Raw genomic sequence first — 9,005 nt, forward strand, 5'->3', positions numbered from 1 at the left:
CCTAAGCTACGCCCCTACGGCAAAAAGTAAATCACAACTAAAGCAATGCAATGAAAACAAAACATGTGCGTAGCCAGTGCAAGAGTTAGTGGGGCTTAGACGCAAGCCCCTCTTAGCTACGCCTCTATGACAAACCAAGCAATCGAAGAAAACGAATATTACATGCGCTCACGCTCTCTTTCAATTGCTTGCGCTCACTGCAAAAGCCTGCGCGCTGTCTGTGGCTCCGTTAGGATCGTTGCGTCGCGCTCTCTCTCTCTCTCTGCCGGTGCCTCTTTTGCTTGCGCTTTAGCCTATTCATATCGTTTTGCTTTCCTAGTAAATTAGTCTTAATTTGAGTGCTAATTGCTTCAGTTGTTAAAGTGAATTTATTGTTTAAGTGATTTACATGTGCTGATTGCGCCAGGCCGCTTAAACAGGATTATAATATTAACTAGCCGTAAGTGCTTTTGCTTAGACACACTACACTAAGTCTAAGCTGCTTTATTGCTTTTGCAATTCGAGAGCTTTTCTCTTGAATTGTTCAAATACTTACACACCTCACCTCCTTGGTCCAACGTATTTGCCTTCGATAGCGTTCTGCTTTACACAATTCAAATTGCATTTTTGCAAAAGGATTTATTTGTTTTAAAAATAAAATTTATTAAGCCTTAATGCTTCACGTTTAGAGATAAACAATTTCACATTTTATTGCAATTTGGCACCCACAAGGTACAATATTTTGTCATAATTCTTTTATTTAAATTGATAAATAAAAAGACAAAGAAGTGAATGCTTTAAAGCAAAGCAATGACACACAATAGTAAAACAGAGACAGCGATTGAGAGAGAGAGAGAGAGAGTGGAGTATGAGCATTTTTGCTTGTAGTATATGTCGCTGTATATTTACAGCTACTAAACTGTAATCGGGCCACACACCGGAAGTTGAAATGACTTGAAAATTTATTGCATTTGCTCTGGCAGCGTCATCCTTGTTGTTGTTGTTGTTGTTGTTGTTGTTGGGAGTCCTGTGTGCATTCAGCACAGACAAACGCTTGACTGGCTTCTGGTGTTGTCGGTTTAGCCATTTTCCGCATAGATTTCGGAACTCGGAAACGGTTTCAGTTGGAAAAGAATATCCGGGAATAGCCCTTTTTAGGTTCTTTACATTTTTTCAGCCACTTTTTTTATGCTAATTCATATTACAATAATTTTATATAAATGGGTTTATTTATATCCTAAAAACAAGAAACAAATTAAATATCAATTCAATTTAATTTCTAGCTATGACTTAGTTGCGTTTCTTATTTAATTTAATGAAAAAAAGCTGTAATGGTGAACTTTTATTATAAAAGAAAGACAACAAAGCGAGTATTAAAAATGATTTATACGTTTTTATACACTTTAACATTTTTTATTAGTAAAATTTATAATTTATATTAATGTATAACAGCTAAGTTCCTAGATGCAAACCAAATATATGTTCCCATGCCTAATATATGCTATAGCTTTATACAAAAAGATATTTATCTATATATATTTTCTCTTAGTGTGCATCTCCGGCAGCTCTGCCACAAGGTTGAGCGTCGTCGTCGTCGTTGAGTGTCGCCAGCTCGTCGTTGTTGTCGGAAGTGGCACGGCAGTCAATTACAGCCACTGGCAGAGATTCGACGAGCGAGAGAAATGCTGCCAAGCGGCGATTTCAAAATTGAATATGCCCAGCGTCGGTCTGCCGCTGTCCCCCCGGCCACCGTCTGCTCCGCCGCCACTGTCACGTACCTTTGGCTTCTCGTTTTAGCGACAAACACACACAAAACTCTTGCAGCGCTCCGCTTGGGGCGACACAAATTCACGGTGATTTAGCAGTCAGTAACAGCATTCAGAACATTTTTGCCCCCCAAAAAAAAAATGGTCTGCCCCCTCCCGATCCGACCGCACGCTCGAGCAGCCCCAGCCACTGTGGATTGCATTCTCAGCCTCAGCCTCAGCCAATGTGTGTGGCTGTGTTTTGGGGCTAGTGCATGCTTCAAGCGTTTTACTGGCTCAGAGAAATCCATTAAATTATTCAGATTGCATAGCGAAAAACACTTTTTGGTAAGACGGCGACAACAACAACAGCAGAAACGGAAGCTGCACAGTGGCATAAAAACTTAAGCTGAGTAAGCAGGCATTTTTATTTTATATTACATTAAATTTATTGCTAGCTAATTAGTTAGACGCACATTAAAATTTAGGCCAAGCTTATGGTGTAGTTACAATTTTGCACCACTGTGCGCAGTCTGTCTCACTACAAAGTAAACAGCTATGGATTTTATACTTTTTTTTTTTTGTTTTTTGTAGGCTCTTAGCCAAAATATTTGTTTGTTTTTCATTTGAGGCTCTTAGCGGCATATAAAAAGGGCTTTAAATTTATGCAATGCTTGATGGGTAAAATTTAAGAAACATGCTTAGCGAGCGCTGCTGCTGTATATTACGTATACGCACTGCAATTTGTTTACAATCTACTATAATTGGCATTAATATTTAATTATGCCCAGCGGCGCGGCTGTTATAAATATTTTGTTGCAACACAAACTTTAGCTCAGCGTATTAAATTTTCAGCCAACGCGCGCCGTCTCAACTTGACAATATTTTTTTTTTATAATTTTAATTTTTTTTTTGCTATTTTTCCACGTTGGCTGCTAAAAATAAAAGGCAACCGATGCGTTGTCGGCGGCTGTGGCAGTAAACAGGCGCAGTGAGGCATGCAACACACACACACACACACACTCTCACATACATACATACATATATATAAAAAAGCTTGCATTACAGTTAGTTGAAGGCAGCAGCATCAGCAGCAGCGTCGGCGTATTGAAGGCGCTGAAGCTGCTTGGGCTGCGGTTTTTTATTACAGGTGTGCATAGCATAGGGCGCATAGGCACAGTGGGCAATTTAAGCACATTTTTTGAAAAGCAAAATGTGCCAGAAATGTGTTGCTGCTGTTAGTAGCAACTTTTTGCTAATTTATATTTTAGTTTGCATATTTTTAGTTGTTAACCACACACACACTCACACATGCAACAATTTGCGTGTATGTGCATCTAATTACATATTTAACTTAGGCCACAGCTGCCAGCACACACAGCAGAGTCTGCCCAGCTACAGCCCAATGGGTTCACCCTCATTATACACACACACACACATACACACACACATGAGAGCAGCATGTGCATTAGTGCATGTTTAGAAAAGCGATTTTGCACGTTGTTGGGCGAGCGTGAGCTTAAAAAAATATACATTCAAGTTAAATACATATATATACTGTATGTATGTGTGTTATATACACATATAATTATATATATGTTTAGTATATGCAATGCACATTTGTTTGTTGTTGTGATCATTTTGCATTATGCAATTTGCTCAGCACATTATGTGGCATATGTAATTACGCTATTGTGTGTGTGTGACATACAAATGCATTTTATACAGTAGTAATTGTGCTATAAAGCATTAGTAGTAAAATTACATTTGTATGCAAAATTAATAAATAATTAAATATGCAATTAAATAAGTGCGCATTTAATTTTGATTAAATACAAATTTTCAAATGCAAATACAGTTCTTTAATATATATAAAGGTATAGGCATATAAAAAATTTATATTACGTGTAACAATAACTTTAAAGTGATAATTGCTGACCAACTTAACTTAAGTTAGCGCCTAATACAGTGTATCGATAGTATCGATTACAAATTTCGCGCAATAGCTGCTTTAAATGCAACTATTAGTATATAAATCTGAAGTTGACATAAATCTAATACATATATATAAAATATAGTACTTATAAAAAATCTAAAAATACATATATGCCATATATGAGTGCAAATATATTTGCAATACAAATTTTTAGTCAGTTCATAGGCCCACACACATATTGGAAATTGCAAACAAATTTTGAAGCCTGTGGCCTTTACAAATTTGCATTGCATAACTGTTATCGATACTATCGATTACCAATTATGCGCAATATCAATTGCACATAAGCAGCAGCTACTGTACATTCCAACTCGAGGCATGCCACGCCTCAAGGCCACACAATCAACGTCACTTTGCTTCTTAGCTACTTTGCTTACGCCTCAGCTGTCAGCTTTGTGCACTGGCATTTCTTATTCTCATATGTACATATATGAGAATGTATGCTGTGCTTTTCTTTTGGCTTTTGTGGGCGTGTTGTAGGCGTGTCTGTGCATTTGGCATAATGATTAAAGCCAACAAGCGACGCAAAAAAAAAAAAAAAACGCTGCACAGGCAAACGAAACGAAAACCCCACATGAAAATGTAAGCACGAAAAAAAAAAAATAAAGAAAAGAGAAAGAGAAAGAAAAGTTCTGCCACTCTGACTGCTTTACTCATTTTTTGTTTTGTGCGCGGCGCTTCATGAAAAATGCAAACCAAAAGTCATTGCGGCAGGCAACATGCATACATTTGTACACACACACATACAGTGAAACAAATAGCGTGACTGCGAATAGTGTAAATACAAGCAACATGGCCCAATGGGTGCGATTACTTTTGCCAAAGAGCTCAGAGCTCTGCATTATGCACGTAACAATGCCAAAAACTATTTGTGTGCTGTACCCAACCACACCCCCACGCCAACCCCCTAGCGCTCCAGAGTGTGCATAAAAATTGCCAAAATGTAGTTTACTATTAATTGTTATCGATATGATTGCTGTCATCGATAACGTAGCCGCGTTTTAATTAAGAACTTTCGTTTGTATTTATGGCCACTTTTACGCGCTTTGTTTATCGATCTTGTTAACAAGGCTACGTGTGCTGCCGTTTGCCTATTAAATGCTTTTTGTATAAAACACACGTGTTATTTAATATACACAACGACTGTGTGAGCGAGAGAGACAGAGAGAGCGAGAGCGAGAGCGAGAGCGAGAGCGAGAGCGAGAGTGTGTGTGGAGGAGAGAACGTAAATGTAAATGTATTAAAAAACTTTTGCCTTTATATTTGTGTGTGTGTGACTCGCGCTTGTTAACTGACCGCAGACAAAGTACTATGGGCATTTTGTGCACTTTTTCGTAAGCCATAATTAATATTTATCTAAAACTAAATTTGTTAGCATTAGCTTTTCAATTCAATACAATTCTAGACTTAAGTTTGCTTATTTTTGTGCAAAATAAAATAATAATTAGTTAAATTAATTAACAGCTTTAGTATTAAGCTTATTTTAAATGAATTTTAAAGCAGCTTTGCTATAAGTTTTTAACTTCTTTGATATTTGATAAGGATATTGCTTCAAAACTGTCCATAGTGCAACGCAGGCAGCACTGCAGCACCTTTGGTGAATTTTAATTAAACTTTAATGAAGTGTAAATGCATGTGGGTGTGAGTTGCGAGTGTAAGTGTGAGTTGTATGCTAACTACATTGCGTATACGTTATATATTCATGCATACTACACACAGAGAGAGAAGCATTAAAGTATTTTTACTACATTTTTCGGCCTAGACATTGAAGTCGTTATCGCTAGACAGCATCGAGTGCTATCGATAGTGTGGCAATCAGCATTCGAAGCTCATCAATGTCAACTAGCAAGCCAGCCAGCCAGCCAGCCAGCCAGCCAGCTGAACATTTAGGCGTTGCCTAGCAATTGATGAAGCTAAAAGAGGCAGTCAGTATGCGTGTGTGTGTGTGTAGTGACAGTTTGAAGTCGACACACAGGCAACGGGACACACACAGGACAATGCGCCACTGATTGAATTGCATGTAAATTAACTTGCTGATCCGATTATAGTGAAGGAGAGACAGCAAGCGATAAAATAAATAACAACTTATGTATATATACATATATATATATATACATGTGTATATACGCTGTTGTTACAACTTACTTAGCCAGCGTATACATATGTATGCATTTATTTACCTGCGCGCTCATCTCACACTCATCATTGACTCTGACTCTGACTCTGACTCTGGTCGGTCTGTGGGCAGAATTAAATTTGCTTGCCAAATCAAATTTTCTGCTGCATACTTTTCTGGGCCAATTTGCAAGGCCTTTGTGTCAACTGACCCGCCCCCCCGCTCCTACAGCTGCGCCCACTGCTATTATTGATAGTTCTGCAATATGTTGCTATAAGCTATAAATAAGGCAAATAGCATATTTAATGTACTGTATTTATTTATTTAATATTGTTATTTTAGCTTAACAATTAAAATAACAGACAGACCTTTGGGTTTATATGCAATTGAATGAATTTAAAGCATTAATTTGGCTTTATTATTTTTTTTTAATACAATTACAATTTTAAATTAGGCTTTTAGTTAAGTTTGGCTAGCTGAGATTAAGATAAATACGAATTTATTTGTATTTATATTTTCACTAGTATAAATTCAATGCTTGCTAGTCCTTATTAAGGCTTCTATTATTTTTATTTCAGTTGAATACGTTAACTATAAGTAAATTTATATATATTTTTATTTGCAATGCTTGCTAATCCTTATTAGGGCTTCTATTATTTTTATTTCAGTTGAACTACATACGGAATATATTCAATAATAAGAATATATTCGATAATAATACAACTCGTGTGCATTTCAGGACAATTGTTTTTAATTCGATTGATACCAACTGACATATGTAGTAAAATTGAATACTAATCTAATAATTAATCCATGTACGACGATATCAATATGCCTGCTAAGGAGATTGGGGTGAGTAGATATTTGAACTATTATAATTATTTGTTATTTATTGCTATCAGATTTGAACAAACTTTGTTGGCACTAAATTATTTTTATTTACAAGCTTAGCACTTTTTAAGTTGCCGAGTATTTAACTTTATTTAAAAACAGTTAGTATTGCATTAGCTCTTGCTTAATGTTAGCTGATATTGATAACTGATTTGCTTAACTCAATTTGGCTTAAGATCATTTCATCTGCGCCTCTTGCAGCTTTAAGTTTGCTGGCCACACTTTTTGCGCTTAACGTCGTGCAATATTTTTATTGCCTCAGTAGCAGCCTCAGTCTCAGTATCAGCCTCAGCCTCAGCCTCTCATGCTCTGTGTGTGTTTATCAAGTTGGGGACTGGGAGTGACTATCTCAGGCCACTGGCCACTGGCGCGCGCTCAAACTTTTGCACAACTTATTTATTTTCATACTTGAAAGCTTTGGTTTTTGCAGCTGTGGCGGCGGCTGCTGCTGCTGCTGCCATGGCTATGGCTATGGCTATGGCTTTGGCTATGACTTTGGCATTATCTTAAACTCTATCTCGCTCCAGCTAATGGCCGCTGTGGCTTGTTGCCCCGACTTTGCGCTGTGGATTATGCTTTATGGCTTTTGTATATACAGCAGAGTCTCTGTGTGTTTGTTTTTTTTTTTTAAGAAACGTACGCAGCGCAGCAAATCAAAAGCAAACCAATAACAGCAGCAGCAACGCTGAATCAAGAAGAAGAAGAAGAAGAAGCTGCAAGAAACTATTTAATTAAAATGGAGTGCAGGCACATTATGTTTATTTGTATGTATGTGTGTGAAGTGCGTGTTGCGTAGCAACTTGGTGGCGAAATAAAAAAAAAAACTTTTTTATAAATGTGTACACACACACACAAATTTTGTGTTGCATGCCACACACATAATGAAGACATTTTGGGGCAACAGAATGCGGCGGCGGCGGCGGCAACATTTGTACATGTAAATTTTATTTATGTTTAAAACAACAGCACAAACTTTTTCTTATAGTCAGCGGCGTAGGCAAGCAGCGGTGGGGAGGGGCTGGGTGGGTTGCTGTGAAAACTAAATATGGCACTAAGATTACGAAATTATATTTATAGCTAGCACTACTTTGATATACACTTTGTTGCCATCTACATTTAGTTTAGCTAAACAAATTTGAAATTTTTTATTAGCTCACTATTTGTTTTAAACAAATTACTGCTGCAACTAACTCTGCATATATTTGTTACATATTAATTATTAATTATTTTAATTATGAGAAATTGTTATAGTTTGCTCTTAATTTGTTGACTGCAGCCAGGCCCCTTTTTGCGCTTAAACTATTTCTAAACTACGCGCTGTTTTGTAGGTTTGTTTTTATACAAACAATGTACTACATTTAAAATATAACAAAATATAAAATACATTTATATATATATATATATATATTGCTTGCCCAACAATCTTCGCAGCTTTTATATCTTCAACGTCTGTGTTTAAAATACAATTAAAATGCAAGCAATGCCAAATATTTGATTAATCTTGGCTTTAATTTAATTTATTTAATTAACTAAATGCAGCATTTGATTGTTTACTCTAACTACGCTGCTGTTTAACTGCAAATTAATAATTTTAAGCTTATTGTTTGCTTAAAATAATTACTAAAACAAAAAAAAACATTTTTTAATTGTTTGCTTAAATAAAATATTGAATTGAAACTATGTAGAATAATTTAATTAATTTTAGCATAACTTTGAATGTATGAAATTCATTTTTGCAACATTTAATACGCTGCTCGGCATTGTTGGCATTTAAGCAGAAACAAATTGTTATTGTTTGCTTAAATAACTACTGACAGCATTTCATTTATATTTGCGTCTTTGTTTGCATTTATGTGTTCAATTGAAAATTAAAACAATGCCCAAATAGTTGATCAAATATGCATACTTTAATTTAATTAATATTAATACAACTGTTGAGTTGAGTTGAGTTGAGTTGAGTAACTCATGACATAATCCCGAGCTGACAGAGCAGAGCGCAGAGGCAATTGTATTGAATAAATTCAATGTTGCATACCACACGGCGCAAGGAAAATCATTTCATAATGAAAGCATTTATATGGCATCAATTCCAGAGCTTGCCACAAGCAACTTGTCAATGCAGCAATTGGTTACAACTCGTCGTCGTCATCGGCGTAGCTTGTTATAGTTAAGAGCAAGACAGCGCTAGACAGAGTGTGTGAGCGAGATGGCAAACGATTGGCAGCAGCAGCAGCCATAGCAAGCAATTTGAAAAGAATGAAAAGGCATTGACAGCTTA

At 36.3% G+C, this 9,005-nt stretch overlaps 1 long non-coding RNA gene across 1 annotated transcript; it reads left to right on the forward strand.

The window, feature by feature from the left end:
- Nucleotides 1–368: 368 nt before the first annotated feature.
- LOC108606098 lies at nt 369–6,575 on the forward strand. The gene is made up of 3 exons (XR_001915414.1): nt 369–439; nt 1,529–2,137; nt 6,505–6,575. It is a non-coding gene; the product is annotated as an uncharacterized LOC108606098 (long non-coding RNA).
- The last annotated feature ends 2,430 nt before the right edge of the window (nt 6,576–9,005 follow it).

Source organism: Drosophila busckii, chromosome X (assembly GCF_011750605.1).
Source record: "Drosophila busckii strain San Diego stock center, stock number 13000-0081.31 chromosome X, ASM1175060v1, whole genome shotgun sequence".
Lineage (NCBI taxonomy): Eukaryota > Metazoa > Arthropoda > Insecta > Diptera > Drosophilidae > Drosophila > Drosophila busckii.